General features: G+C 45.9%; 1 pseudogene; it reads left to right on the forward strand.

Moving 5' to 3' along the window:
• Positions 1 to 1592: 1592 nt before the first annotated feature.
• On the forward strand, positions 1593 to 3700 carry LOC136548312 (phosphoenolpyruvate carboxylase kinase 2-like; annotated as a pseudogene).
• Positions 3701 to 15237: the final 11537 nt, after the last annotated feature.

A 15237-nucleotide genomic window follows, 5' to 3' on the forward strand; every position in this document is an offset into this window, starting at 1 on the left:
ATTTTTTATGTATGTTAGCTTCCCTTAGAAAACAATCTTTAGCCATCATTGTTTTGGCTGTGGCTGTTTAACATGATTCTATATACTGTTCCTTGAACTCAAGTCTTAGTAGTTTTGCCAGTGAAAGCTACTTGTGTTATCTCTGTACAGGTTCTTGTTTTATCTCTGGACAGTTTCTGAAACGTGCTATCTTAATTTATCCTCCTAGTCAAAGTTACAGTCTTGAGCCTGCTGATGTGTATTGTGATGTTTTCGGCTATTCCTGATAGCAGTTTTGGTGTGCATTCCATATGGAAGTGATGGTGTTGTCAATGATTCCACTGCTATTGTCTAGTCTAGATTGGTTCATAGATCACATTGTAGAAAAGAACAAATAGTAGGGAAAAATTGTAGGTGTGAGATGCTCATATAGTCATATTATATATGCCATATCTAGAGATGTGTTACATTGTGGTATGCTGTTCACAATAAAATTATCTTTGCCTGTGACTTTTAGTTACTTATTCTTTCTTTTCTTCGAGAAGTGCGGCTATGGCTTAGTTTCTCATAGTGCTTAGTTAATACTTATGTGGTGCTACTGAGAAAGTTAGCTCGTGCTCAAATGGTACCACTCTACCTTTCGCTAATGGCTGCGAAATTATGAACGATGATCTTAATCACAAAATCTTGAATGAATATGAACGTTGATCTTAATCACAAAATTATTAACTATATATGTAAGTTTTCAAAATCTTAAGATCTCTAAGAAATTATAGAAATGTGAGGTATTTAAAGGTTATAGATTTTGATTTCTAAGATATATAATAATGATAATAATAATAATAATAATAATAATAATAATAATAATAATAATAATAATAATAATAATAATAATAATAATAATAATAATAATAATAATAATAATAATAATAATAATAATAATAATAATAATAATAATAATAATGTAGTTTTAAATGGCTATATATTCAAAATCAAAGTTACAGATCTTGATGGTACCTACAACCTTGTAGTTGACAACATTTTTCACTTGATGTCGGTGTTTCGAGTTACCACCGACGAGTAAATTTATAGTATTATGTGTCTGGCTCAGATGGTGTGCTTAGAGGACACGAGGTTTATACTGGTTCGAGTAGAAAGTCCCTACATCCAATTCGTCGCTACTGCTCATGTTACTAGCACTGAAAGTTTGTAGTACGGGTTACAAACGGGCGAGAGAGGTAAATTATCCCAAATCTCTGGTGAAAAGAGTGAATGGGTGCTGAGAGCATGATTGCTGCTCAGCCGTGTGTTCGTGTAGTGCTCTTGTGTTGATCTGGATCGAGTCTCGATGGGTCGATCTGATTGGATCGGATCTCGATGAGTCGATCAGTCCCCATTCATGGGGTGCCCTGCTTTCCCTTTTATGGGCCAAGGGAAAGCACGGTTACAGCAGAGGAAAAGGGGAAGAATGAGAGCGAGAAAAAGGCAGCTAGGACCATCGGATCCTTCTCTTTTATATGGGTCCCCGTCCATCCTGTAGACGTCAACAGAGATGGCTCCACATCACGGCCCTATTCGTCACTAACGCCATGTGCAGTCATCGTCTATCAGTCATGGCGTCCCATTCCATCCCAGCGGGCATCGTGGTGAGCTGACACACCTATTAGCGTTCGTACGAGGGTTAGACAGAACAGCACTGGCACGCCCGATGCTGTTCTTGATGTGAACCCTCAGGTATAACCTGTCATGGCCATGGGTTACATCGAGGCATGCTAGTCTTTTCCTGGTGTCAGAGTTTTGACCCAGGCCCATACGCTTGGACCTGGAGTCGTTGGCGGTGGTATGGGTCTCCGTCGGGCGAGACGGAGCATGGACCCAAGGGGTCGAGCGAGGCGGAGCCCGCCCCTAGAGGTTTGGCGAGGCGGAGCCCACGCACAAGGGGTCGGGCGAGGCAGAGCCCGCGGCTCGCGATCAAGCGAGGTAGAGCCCGTAACCAAGGGGTCGGCGCGAGGCGGAGCCCGCGGCCTCGAGGTCGGGCGAAGCGGAGCCTGTAGCCTCGGGGTCGGGTGAGAAGGAGATCGCGGCCTCAAGGTCGAGCGAGGCGGAGCTCGCCCCCAGAGGTCGGGCGAGGCGGAGCCTGCGCACCTGGGGGTCGGTTGGAGCTGTAGTCGCGCTCTTGATTGCTCGGATGAATCAATGTTGATGATCATTAGCTCCTCCTCTTCGGGTACCTTAGTATTTGTCCCTGACACTTGATATCATTTACGATCCACAAAATTCTATTTGAAGTTTTATATTTTGAAATTTATTTTTTTTTGAATTGTTTAAAGAGATTGTTCAAACGATATATAGTAATAGTTTTAAAAAAGTTATTGAATATGTGACCCATTTGTATTATGCGTATGTATTGAAATAACTTTACATTTGAATTCCATGTCTTACATTGTTTATAATGTATTGCGTTTAAATGTATTTTAGCCTACTTTCATTGTTTGTTTAGAGCAATTTATTTTGGATAAGTACACGAGTCATCTATTCAATGTCATTTCACTTCTCCGGTCCAAAGTCACGTCACATTTTTCTTCAAAAAAATAAGTATTTATGTTTCAAAATTTAATGAGGAAAATCTAAATAGTATCCTAGAAAATCGATAGCCAAGCAATTGTTTTTGGCGGACAATCCCCGCCCTGTGAAATTCCAGTCACGCGCCTCAGCAGGACGCACCACGAGTTGCCCAGCCCTCTCCATGAAAAAAAAAGAGGCTTTTACCTGTGTACCATTATGAAAGATGGCCCTCGTCTATAGGCCACTAAAAAGTTCGAACGTGTCCTAGTGCCATGACGCTAAACTTTCTTGTCTTCTACACCATTCCGTCCACTTTAGTCTTTATCGGTGTCAAACAGATGAATGAAATGACCATTTTACCCTATAGAGGGACCCATTTGTCAGCCACCCAAACCTTCCTCATTCTCTTCTCTTCAGCGCCGCCGCGGCCGAATCGACGACGCTCGAAAGGTGCAGTGCTAGGGGCATCCCAATTCAACACGACCGGCACCCCGACCATCGCTACCAGCGTGTGGGCGACCTTAGCTCCGCCCAGGACCTCTGCACGGGGCCCTACCTACTGGACTGGGTCCAGCTCTGGTGCGGCGCGCCTGTGTCAGAGCCCGACGCCGCCCGCGTCGTCGCGCAGCTCGCCGAGGCACTTGCGTGCTGCCACCGCTGCGGCGTCGTCCACCGCGACGTCAAGCCCAACAACGTGCTCCTAGACCTGGACCCCGCCGGCGAGGCACCCCCACTGGTGCGGCTCGTGGACTTCAACACCGCCGCATGGCTCAGCTAGGGCGCCGGCACCGGTGAGGGCGAGTGCAGTGCTCGGGGCCACCGCGTCGAGGGGCTGGTGGGCACCCCGCACTACGTGGCGCCCGAGGTGGTGGTTGGTGTCTAGTACGGGGAGAAGGTGGACGTGTGGAGCACCGAGGCGGTGACGTACGCGCTGCTCTTGGGGGGCAGGCTGCCCTTCGGTGGCGAGACGCCCGCGGACGTGCTCGCAACCGTGCCGCGCGGCAGCCTCAGGTTCCCACCCACGCTGTTCGCCAGGGTCTCACCGGCGGCCAAGGACCTGATGCAGCGGATGATGTGCCGCGGCGTCTCGAGAAGGTTCTCCACCGAGCAAGTCCTCAGTAAGTCATCGGATCTTTGTGTTATCTCGATTTCGTGATGCTGCGTTGAATATCACTATGTGAAAAACGATTTGTAGCAACGGGATAATTTTTTTGTAGGGGCGGCTGGTGATGGAGCCGCCCCTACAGTGGCGTGCTCGGAAGCCACGAGACCAGCCGCCCCTACAAATGGAACAGCAGGGGCGGCTGGTGATACGAGCCGCCCCTACAAATGGGTCGGATTTGTAGGGGCGGCTCATTCACCAGCCACCCCCGGTGTTGCTATTTATAGGGGCGGCTCGATCACCGACCACCCCTACTGTCCAAACTGTAGCCATTTGACGATCCCGAGTACAGGTTTGCCTCCCCAGACGTCTGTTGCGCCGCTAACACTGCCCCCGTGCGCTCTCCCACTCTCTGGCCGCTCGCCAGCGACGAGCGAGATCTCACAACGATCACCCACCAGGTTCGTCCGCCCCTACCTACCTTCCCTTTCCCGCTGCGTGAAACCAAGCTGCCCAACCCTAACGTAAGCTATTTGCTATCTATGCCAGATCTGTGCCTCCCTGCGCGCGGGCCGCGATGGCGGCGGGATTTCGGCGCGCGGGTGGCTGCGGCGGCTAGATCCAGGTGCGTGGGCCGCAACGCCGGCGAGATTCCAAGGCAGCCGCGTCAACGACGGCTAGTTTGGGCTCGCCTCCCCTCTGGGCGGCTGTTTCTGCGCGGTGTCGACCGGATCCGCATGCTCGTCGGTCGGATCCGTTGGTGGCTAGTCCGGGCTCGCCTCCCCTCCGGGTGGTTGTTTTCACGCGGTGACGACTGGACTACGGTGCTACAAGCGCGGTGGCGGCTCGATCCGCGCCGTGGCGACCGGATTTAAGGTCCTAGCGGATGGATCCGTGGGATTGGCGGCCTGAGCTGCGCGGAGGACGTCTGGGCATGGCCGGGGTGCAGGAGCTGGCTGGTTCGGCTGTTGGGGCTTCTACCTCCTCTTCCCTAGCCCCCTTCTCCTCCCATCCTCTTCCTTCACCCAGGCGTCCGAATCTGTAGCGATGAGCATCCACAACGCCAGGTATTGATGTCCCTTCTCTTCCCTTCCTTTGTGTAAAACTTAGCACTGGAACCCTAATTTAAGTTGTTTGGCTATCTGTAGATCTAAACCCAAGTGTATGCTTGTATGAGTCGGTCTTCCTGCAGGATGTGGATTGATCTGATATTCACCAAAGCACATGTTTCTGTTTTGTGCTTAGATCTTCTACTAATTTCTTTTACTAAGTATACTAAGGATTGATCTGATATTCCTTTTTAGGAGAAATGAAGTTTTTTTAATTTAGTTTGATCCAACTGATCATTTTAAGTGGAGGCTATATTACTTATAGGATGAAATTAAAGAATTCATATGCTAGACTGGATCACCTGGAATTGTAAGGTTAAGGTGATGTACTTTAATCCACTAATCAAGTGTAAAACATGATGTATTATTTCCTGATTTACTCAATCTGTGCAGTTATGCCCATCTGTGCTTAATAGATGTCCTGCAATAGTACTCATAATGATTTAGTGGTGCTTCACTGAATGATGTAGTAGCGAAATATTAAATATATAATGATTTGTTGTCCTGCATGCATTTTTGCATATATTTATAAATAGATTGCATGTTTACTTGTAAGTGTCGGTACTTAATAAACTAGATGAAACACAAGTTGCTGCTTTGATAGTTATTTGCTGGTTATGAGCACATGCTGGTTATGCTATACATATGAATGTAATATAGTTCTGCATGGACAAGAACAAAACGATATTGATGATCCAGGAATTACAGTGTATTTACATACAGTTTTCTTTAATATACTTTTAGCGATTCTACTTATGTATATTTTAAAAAGAAAATTTAACTGAAATATGCAGTTTGCCTTTCTTCAAGCCTCAATTACTTTGTGTTGGTGGTTGCAGGTACCCCATATGCATGGTTTATAAAAAAAACTATAAAATTGAACTAACACCAGTTTCATTTTGTGGTTATTTTGCCTTTTTCAGCTTAGATAATTTAACATTTAACACAAGCTCGCAGTTGACGTTACCAAATATCCATTGATTGTTTTTTATATCCATTTGCTCTTTTACCTTGGTGGGTCATAACAGACTTTTAAACTCATGTTCACTTTGTAGGCCTCTGCTGCGTTGGGACACTGGTGAGTCGTGTGGCTGCAGGAGGTTAAAATTGAGAAGGACGACAGAGAAATCCTTTTAGGAAATGCATCTGCATGTTGTTGAGTTGAAACGCAAAATATTTGGATGTCCACAGTTCTATTGTAGGCTCCAATTGATTAGAGCAAATATCAGGTAGGAGAGGTGAAAAACAATTTGTTAGGGTGCTCAGATCTGAGATTATTGCATTACTATTGTAGGGGGCTTCTGTTTCCTGATAATCGGTGTCCCTGGAAGTGTCCAAAGCTTTGAATGTAACATGTTTTGAATCCGCTATTTTTTTTCTGTTGCATATATTGGGCAACAGACGATAAAAGTGTAAACTTGAGATTACGGCCCAGGTGCAAGTTATCCTCAGTTGACGGCCCTGGCGCCACAGAGTGTTCAAGTTCCTTTGGGGACACTCTGGATCGGGGAATGACAGAAGGCCTTCACAGATTAGCGACATTGACGTAAATACTTCCACTTCACTAATTGTTGCATAGGTAAGATTTCTTCAAAGTTTGATGACCACTACCGGAGACGGCTTCTTTGCCGAGTGTCCCAGACTTTGCCGAGTGCTTTTTATCGGGCGCTCGGCAAAGAGGCTATTTGCCGAGTGCCAGAGAGAAAGCACTCGGCAAACAACTGGCACTCGGCAAATAGGCAGTTTGCCGAGTGCCGAGCACTCGGCAAACAATAACACTCGGCAAAGACAAGGTTTGTTGAGTGTCGAACATTCAGCAAACCAGAACACTCGGCAAAGGGCCGCCGCCATTAACGGCTGACAGCCGCCGTTAACCCTTTGTCGAGTGTCTTCTCCTGACACTCGACACTCGGCAAATCATATTTTTTTCACTTTTGACCTATAAACTTTTTCTGCAGTCCTAATACAATACCTAGTACTCCATGTTCCAATGTGGCACATTTCTCAGACTTTTTCTATATTTCTTTAATTTATTTCATTTAATTGATTTTTCTTGGATAATTCAAATTATAACTGCTAGTCATTCGAATAATGAAAAAATGAATGAAAAAATGATATTCATGTTATTTAGTATACTAGCATGAATATCATTTTTCATTCATTTTTTTCATTATTCGAATGACTAGCAGTTATAATTTGAATTATACAAGAAAATTCAATTAAATAAAATAAATTAAAGAAATATAGAAAAAGTCCGTGAAATGTGCCATATTAGAACATGGAGTACCAGGTATTGTATGTGGACTACACAAAAAGTTTGGAGGTCAAAAGTGAAAAAAATGGTTTGTCGAGTGTTAGGAGAAGACACTCGGCAAAGGGAATTTTTTTTAAAAAACCCTCTTTGCCGAGTGCCAGTCCGGGAAGCACTCGACAAAGAATTAAAAAAAATAAAACAAATACTTTGCCGAGTGCCAGATCGGGGGCACTTGGCAAAGGGGGGATTTAACCTCGCCGGCCTAGCCGGCCCACACACACCGCACACACGCACGCACGCGCCTCCGCCGCTGCCCTCGCCCGCGCCGCCCATGCCAGCGCCGCCCGCGCCAGTGCCGCCGCCGCCGCCAGCGCTGCTGCCACACCCGCCCGTGCCTGCGCCGCCGGAGGAGGAGAGGAGGAAGAAGGAGGAAGAGAAGTAGGAGCAGGAAGAAGGAGGAGGAAGAGGGGGCGCCCCTGCCGCCGTTGCCACGTCCCCGGCGCTTCCCCAGCCATCGCCTTGTCCACCGGCGCCCTGGCCCCTTCACCACCGCCGCCCTACGACGCCCACTAGGTATGCCCTAACGTCGTCGTCGTCGTAGTATTACTAGTAGTTGCAGTAGTAGTAGTGGTAGAGTAGCAGTGGTGGTAGTCGTAGGGGTCGTAGTAGTGGTTGTGACATTGTTATATATATGTGGTTGGATATAATCTTGTGCATGTCGGCCATCGTGCCGTTCATATATATGTGCATGTTGGCCATCGTGCCATTGGTTTTCTTGCAGGTTTTGGAAACCTCACCGTGTAGGAGAGGTGCTGCCAAAATTTTGTATTGACAGTTTTATATTTCTTTTTTTGCAGAGAAGAGCCCGTCGGAGCGGAGCCGGAGTACCTCAGCGACCCGATCGCCTTCCTCGCCGTTGTGGGTCTGCCTACACCGCCTCACCTCGCCACTGCACCGACCCGCCATGGCCCCGCTAGCCTGACTCCACCACCACCCTAGGTATAACCCCTCTTTCTGTATCATGGTCATAGATCACGTAACCCAGTTAGGCGTCTCCCGTTCGAAAGAGATACGGTTGGAAATATGCAGGTATTTCCATATCTAAAACTGTATCTGTTTCGAATTGTCCATGTTTTTTGGATAGCCCACGGATGCGTAGGTGTGGTTAGTTTCCATGGTCTGCTCCGATCCGAGACAGAGTTTTGGCATCATCTCCCTGTTGTTCTCTAGATACACACTCTCCATGGCAAGACATGTATTTGGAGAACAACAGGGAGGTGCTGCCGAAATTTTGTCTCGGATAGGAGTAGAGCATGGAAACAAGCCTCATCTATGGATCCACGGGTGGGATTAGGACCTATCCTCACCTATTAGATAGTAGGAATGTCTTGTAGATGCAATTGATGTTTATATTACTCGCCGCTATATATGTTAGAGGATAGAGGACCGTGAGTGGATGTACACGGACCGCACAAGTCAGGGTTAGGTCACCAATGAATGGATCGACAAGACTGATGCTTTCTTGGAACGGGCATTTGGCGTGGCTGCTAAAGGAGCAAGTAAAATTTGTTGTTTGTAGTAGTGTATTAGATTAGATTCGTCTTCTTTCCTATAGATTATTGAATCACAATCCTATTGGACGCTAGCATAGATGGTGTGCCATATCTAAAAATGAGTAGGACCCACCAATCAATCAACTGGTGGGATAGGGCCGGTGGTCAGAGTGCATGCGGCTGTGTTTGGGGAAGAGGAAGGACATGTTGAATAAGCAAGGAGGGGTATTTTGGACATCTTCAATTGTTGGGCCCATGTGTCAGGACAGTCACACGGCGAAAAAACAACGGAAGGTGGACGGAATGGCATGGAAGGCAAGAAAGTTTAGCGTCATGGCACCAGGGCGCATTTGAACTTTTTAGTGGCCTGTAGACCAGGACCATCTTTTGTAATGACACACAGGTAAAAGCCTCGAACAAAAAGCCCACCACAACCCACTCTAATAAGAAAACAAAGAATAAATCGAACCCTAACCATTCGTTCCGTTCTATTTCTCCTGTCACGCCGCCGCTGCCACCGCAAATCTAGACGGTGACCACGACGGCAAAGGCGAGTGCTGGAGATGAAGGCGAAAGACTTCTCGAGGTCAAGTTATAATGGGTGGCACAACAGCATAGGTATGAGCAACCTGCTCAACCATAGCTGCCACAGCCATTGACGCTGGCTCCGATGAGCAGTCCGCCATGAGTCTATACCCGTGTCAGATTCCACCCCCTTACTAAGCCCGATGCTTATTTCCCCATCCCGCTTGTCTTGCTCTAGATCTATGAGGTGATAACCAAGCTCAAGACGAGGTCGGGCAGGATGGGGATTTATGGGATCAAGCCGACCTACAAGGCACCCATCTTGCCACCTGCTCCCAAGATTAAAAACTCTTGGTCTGTATCCCACCTCTTGTCTGACAGGAGGCTGCTTGTCCCTGATGGCACGCACTCCTAGCGGCTGCTGTAGTGCACCCATCTTGCCGCCTACGCTAGGGAGGACAATGTCGGTGGAGATCAGGCACGATGCCACCAGTCGGGAGCTGCTCACCTGTGCGCTCATCAAGGTCGCCAATGTCGGGGGCTGGGTCATCCTCCTCCATACATAGATGCAATTGATCCATATTGCAACCAAAATAACCATATTGCAACCTAATATAGGCGTCATGATAGGGCTGGATCCTAGTAGTGATTATTCCCCACCGTCCTTGACTTGTCACTTTGCATGACAGCAAGGTGAGGCATCCTACACCCCTCTTTCCATATCATGTTCATATATCATGTAACGTAGCTAGGCGTCTCCTGTTCGAAAGAGATACGGTTAGAAATATGCTGATCTTTGCATTTCTATAACCGTATCTATTTCGAATTGTCCACATTTTTGGACAACCCGAGGATGTGTAGATGGAGTTAGTTTCCATGCTCTACTCGGATCCCAGACAGAGTTTTAGCAGCATCTCCTTGTTGTTCTCTAGATACACAATCTCCCTGCCAGGACATGTATTTGGAGAACAGTGCAGAGGTGCTGCCGAAATTCTATCTCGGATAGGAGTAGAGCATGGAAACTAACCCCATCTACACATCCTCGTGTGGGATTAGGACCTATCTTCACCTATTAGATAGTATAGGAACCTATAGATGCAATTGATTTTTATATTACTTGTTGATATGTTAGAGGATGGATGACCATGAGTGGATGTACATGGGCCGCTCTAGTCAGGGTTCGTTAACCGATGAATGGATTGAGAAGACCGGTGCTTTCTTGGAACTAGCATTTGCAAGGGTTAAAGGAGCGCATGCCACTTGGTGTCCCTATAGCATTTGTGCAAACATGCGTCGACAAACAAAGGTGGTCATGGGTAAACATCTTTGCAATAATGGATTTACGATGGACTATACCCGGTGGATCTACCATGGTGAATCCGATCATGTGAGAGATGAGGTTGTGATACAACACATCGAGGATTATGATGCTGATGCTTGGGTAGGAGACATGTTAAATGACTATCATGAAGCACACTTTGATGAAGGACATAGGGAGGAGCCAGAGCCAACAACAAAGGCGTATTACGATATGTTGTCTGCAGCACAGCAACCCCTTCATGGGCATGCCAAGGTTTCTCAACTGAATGCCATTGCACGCCTAATGGTCGTAAAGTCCCAATTTAGCTTGAGTCAAGAAGCCTTCGATGTTATGCTGACAGTTGTTGGTAGCCTGCTCTCAGATGGTCACATCCTACCAAAAAGCATGTATGAGGCACAGAAACTCCTTCGTGCACTTAAGATGCCATATGAGCAGATACATGCTTGTTCGAAGGGATGCATCTTATTTAGGAAAGAACATGCAGAAGCAAAGTACTATGTGAAGTATAAATCGTCTAGGTTCCTAGAGGTAGACTCTGGTGATGGTCAGAAGAGGCAGCTCACCGTCCCCGTGAAGATCCTACAGTACCTTCCATTCATACCAAGGATCCAACGACTTTATATGACTGAGAAATCCGTGGAACAGATGACATGGCACAAATACGGACGTCGATACAATCCTGAGAAGCTGGTGCATCCATCCAATGGTGAAGCATGGACAAGGTTTGATATGATTCATTGTGAGAAGCTCTAGAGGCTCATAATGTATGTGTTGCATAGGCAACAGATGGGTTCAATCCTTATGGAATGGCGGCTGCCTCATACACTTGTTGGCCCATATTTGTTAGCCCTCTCAATCTCCCCCCTGGTGTCCTCTTTCAATGACAGAATATATTCTTGTCATTGATAATTCCTGAACATCTGGGGAATAATATGAGTGTGTACATGGAGCCTCTGATTGATGATTTGGTCCATGCTTGGGAGGAAGGGGTATGGTCTTACGACTGAGCTACAAAGACAAACTTCAAAATACATGTTTGGTATCAATACTCCCTGCATGACTTTCTGGTGTATGGGATATTCTATGGCTGGTGTGTTCATGGGAAGTTCTCATGCCCAGTATGCAAGGCGTCTCTGATGTTCATTTGGTTCACGAAGGGTGGTAAGTATTCTTCATTCGACAAACATCAACAATTCCTCCCTCTTAACCATCCATTTAGACAAGACATCAAGAACTTTACGAAAGATGTAGTAGTTGAAGGCCTTGCACCCCAGATGATGATTGGTGCTGCGGTTCATGCTCAGTTAGATGCTCTTAAGGTCAATGACCAAGGAGATTATTTTCTAGGATATGGTGAGGAACATGCATGGACTCACAAGTCATGCTTGTGGAACCTCCCCTATTTTGATGACCTTCTACTTCCACATAACATTGGTGTAATGCACACTAAAAAGAATGTCGTCGAGGCAATTTTTGGTACAATCATGGACATTTTTGATAAGACAAAGGAAAACGTTAAGGCTAGAGTGGATCAAGCAAGGTTATGCAATAGACCAAAGCTAGACATGGCGCCTCCCGGAGGCGGTAAGTCATGGAGAAAGCCTAAGGTTGATTTCGTTCTGACCAGGGCCCAAAGGAGGGAAGTACTAGAATGGTTCCAAACGTTAATGTTCCCTGATGGGTGTGCAGTGAATCTGAAGAGGGGAGAGAACTTAGCTACTTTGCGAATCAATGGGCTCAAGAGTCATGACTACCACATATGGCTTGAGTGGCTATTGCCAGTGATGGTTCGAGGCTATGTCCCTAAGCATGTCTAGATAGTGTTGGCGGAGTTGAGCAATTTCTTCAGCCAGCTTTGTGCTAAGGAGTTATCTCGTACCATGGTTGCAGACATGGAAAGAATGGTGCCTGTGTTGCTCTACAAGTTGGAGAAGATCTTTCCACCTGGCTTCTTCAATCCGATGCAGCATTTGATTTTTCACCTCCCATATGAGGCATGAATGGGGGGCCTTTGTAGGGTCGTTGGTGCTATTCAATTGAGAGATTACAAAAGGTTCTTTGAATTAAATGTAAAAATAAATGCAAAATTGAAGCATCCATAGCAGAGGCATACATTCTGGAGGAGGTGTCAAATTTCACAACAAAATACTATGCTGACAACCTTCCTAGCGTGCATAATCCACCCCCTTGTTACAATGCTAGCGAAGATGAATCAAACCTTAGCATTTTCCGAGGGCAACTAGGAAGTGCAAGTGGTGCGACTAACAAGACCTTGAAACATGAAGAGTGGTGCACTATTATGTTATATGTGTTGACCAACCTATCCGAAGTGGAGTCATACATGTTGTAAGTTCTCAACAAACTTTTTCTCAAGTAGTAACAATTCTATGTCCAACTCCCTTTGTTTCTCGTTGGTACAGGGAATTTCATAAACAATTCTGGCATGAATCAAGGGAACCTACCCCACAGGAAACTTTGACCCTTCTTAGAGAGGGTGCAGGAAATGGAATGCCTAATTTCATTTCTTGATTCAAACAGAATGTACTGTCCAATTTGTCTCGTACTTAGTTTGACATTACAAGTTGCTCGTACGTGTGACTAATATAATGAACCACCCTGCTTGAACTTGTATGGACAAACCGATGCGTCTATGAGTGCCGAGTTGAGACAAGTTGCCAATGGTTGTGCCTATAGGGTCAGGTCATTTACCGTTATGACGTGAATGGATATCGCTTTCACACAACAAGCCATGAGCAGAGTCGGCCCAATCGAAGAACCACAAATACTAGAGTTTTTACGCAAGGCTTAGATGGGGTTGAGTATTACAGAAGAATTGAAGAAATATACGAAATCATGTTTCATGGTTGCAAACCTCTTAATCCCATTATATTCAAATGCCATTGGTTTGATCCAGAAGTACTAAGGTGGACCCCTAATCTTGGGCTAGTCAAAATTCGATAATCATCCGTCTTACCAGGAGACGATGTCTATATTGTGGCTCAATAGGCCATGCAAGTTTATTATCTCTCATACCGTTGCCAAACTATAGACCGTCTTAAGGGTTGGTATGTTGTGTACAAGGTATCACCACACGGTAAACTACCTATCCCAAACAATCAAGATTACAACATAGACCCCAACACATATGACTGAGAGTTCTTTCAAGAAGATGGGCTCTATGGGAGTTTTGAGATAGACTTAATCGAAGCATAGGGTATGGAAGTAGACAATGAAAGTGGTGTAGACGATGACACTTAGAATTACTTCAGCGATTACATCTAAGCAATGACGGTGATGACAACATTCCTCCTTCGGAGCACGGGGATGATTATATCGACATGCAAGATAGTGATGATGAGACTTATGATCTAGCCAATCCCGATCAGGATGATTATTTCTAATACATGTATGATCCAATCATTGAGGAGAATCACAACGCTTGCTAGGAGTGGCGTTTGCTGATGCTGGGTGCACCACACCATCAAGGCAACCTCAACCTCTTAGAATACGCGGCTAGATGGATACGCGAATTCATTTCTTTATTCTAACGCTCAACTCTGCATAATTTCTAATCATAATGCTTTTTTTTGCAGTCGGCGGCACATGGTGGTGAGCCTTGCTCCTAGTTCATGGCATTTGCTTTGGCCCACAAGGGGAAGGCGATGTCTGATGTTGCCTACAAGCCGGAGGAGCCACCCTCGATGTACAACAATGAATCCATCCACAGTCACCTCGATGGCAAGTGTGCTCCATGGCCTAGAGTACTATCCAAGCGCCCATGACCTTGATGGAGAAGTGGTCATGAGGGTGGGAGGAGGCAAGAAGCATGGCCAGTTCTGTATTGGTGACGGCACAATCAACATGGCTAGTACTCCCACTCTCTCCCAGATTTGAGCACAGAAGCACGGATTCCAGTCCGGCGATATGCCCACGATCAAACTCTACATGGTTCCAGATGAACACACTCTAGGTTATTTCTATTTTATTCATCGTTCATTGATTTTTACATACTTTTGCATTGCATTGTAACATTGGGATGAAATATTATAGGCTCAGCTAGAACAAGAAACGAGGCGCCAGGAAGAGCTAGAGGCGAAGATGGAGGCAGAGCGGCAGAGGATGGAGGCAGAGCGACAGAGGATGGAGCTGTAGATGTTTGAATATATGAGGGGTGTTTATGCTGCAATCGGTCAACCTCTGCCACCGATGCCTGTCCCTCCTCCTCAACCTGCTCCAACACTGTTTCAGGCACTGTGAGTTGCTTTACAACCTTATAATCTCCATTTCTAGTTTATGCAGAATCAATCTTACAAATATGCCCAGACACTAGAAACTTAGTGACTAATGCTCTATGTTTGTTACCAACTAGTTGTGTAGCAATCTCTTCTCCTTTGTGCAGTCTTGAATCACACATGCAATCTCTTCTCCTTTGTGCAGCATCAATCGATGGCATCGAATGAGCCTCATGACCCAGCGTGGTCGCAGTGGAAATCATGGACTAAGTGACTACTTGTGATTTTATTTGCATTTACATTTGTGGATTACCAATGATTATTTGTGGTTGTGAATGAACCTACTGGTGATTCTGAAGTTTATTTGCAATAATGTGTTGTCGATATATCTATATGAACTTCCTGTGATGCCTATTGTGAACTATCTGTGATGGATGTGATGTTTATTTGAATGTGGTACATGGCTGTGACCGAAGCAAATAAACTGATTATTTGTGGCAGCTTTGCTGAGTGTTACACTTGGCAAAAGCCCTATTTGCCGAGTGCCATGAAAATACACTCGGCAAAGAGGGACACATGTAAAAAATCTGTGCTTTC

The sequence above is a fragment of the Miscanthus floridulus genome, chromosome 4 (assembly GCF_019320115.1).
Source record: "Miscanthus floridulus cultivar M001 chromosome 4, ASM1932011v1, whole genome shotgun sequence".
Taxonomy (NCBI): domain Eukaryota; kingdom Viridiplantae; phylum Streptophyta; class Magnoliopsida; order Poales; family Poaceae; genus Miscanthus; species Miscanthus floridulus.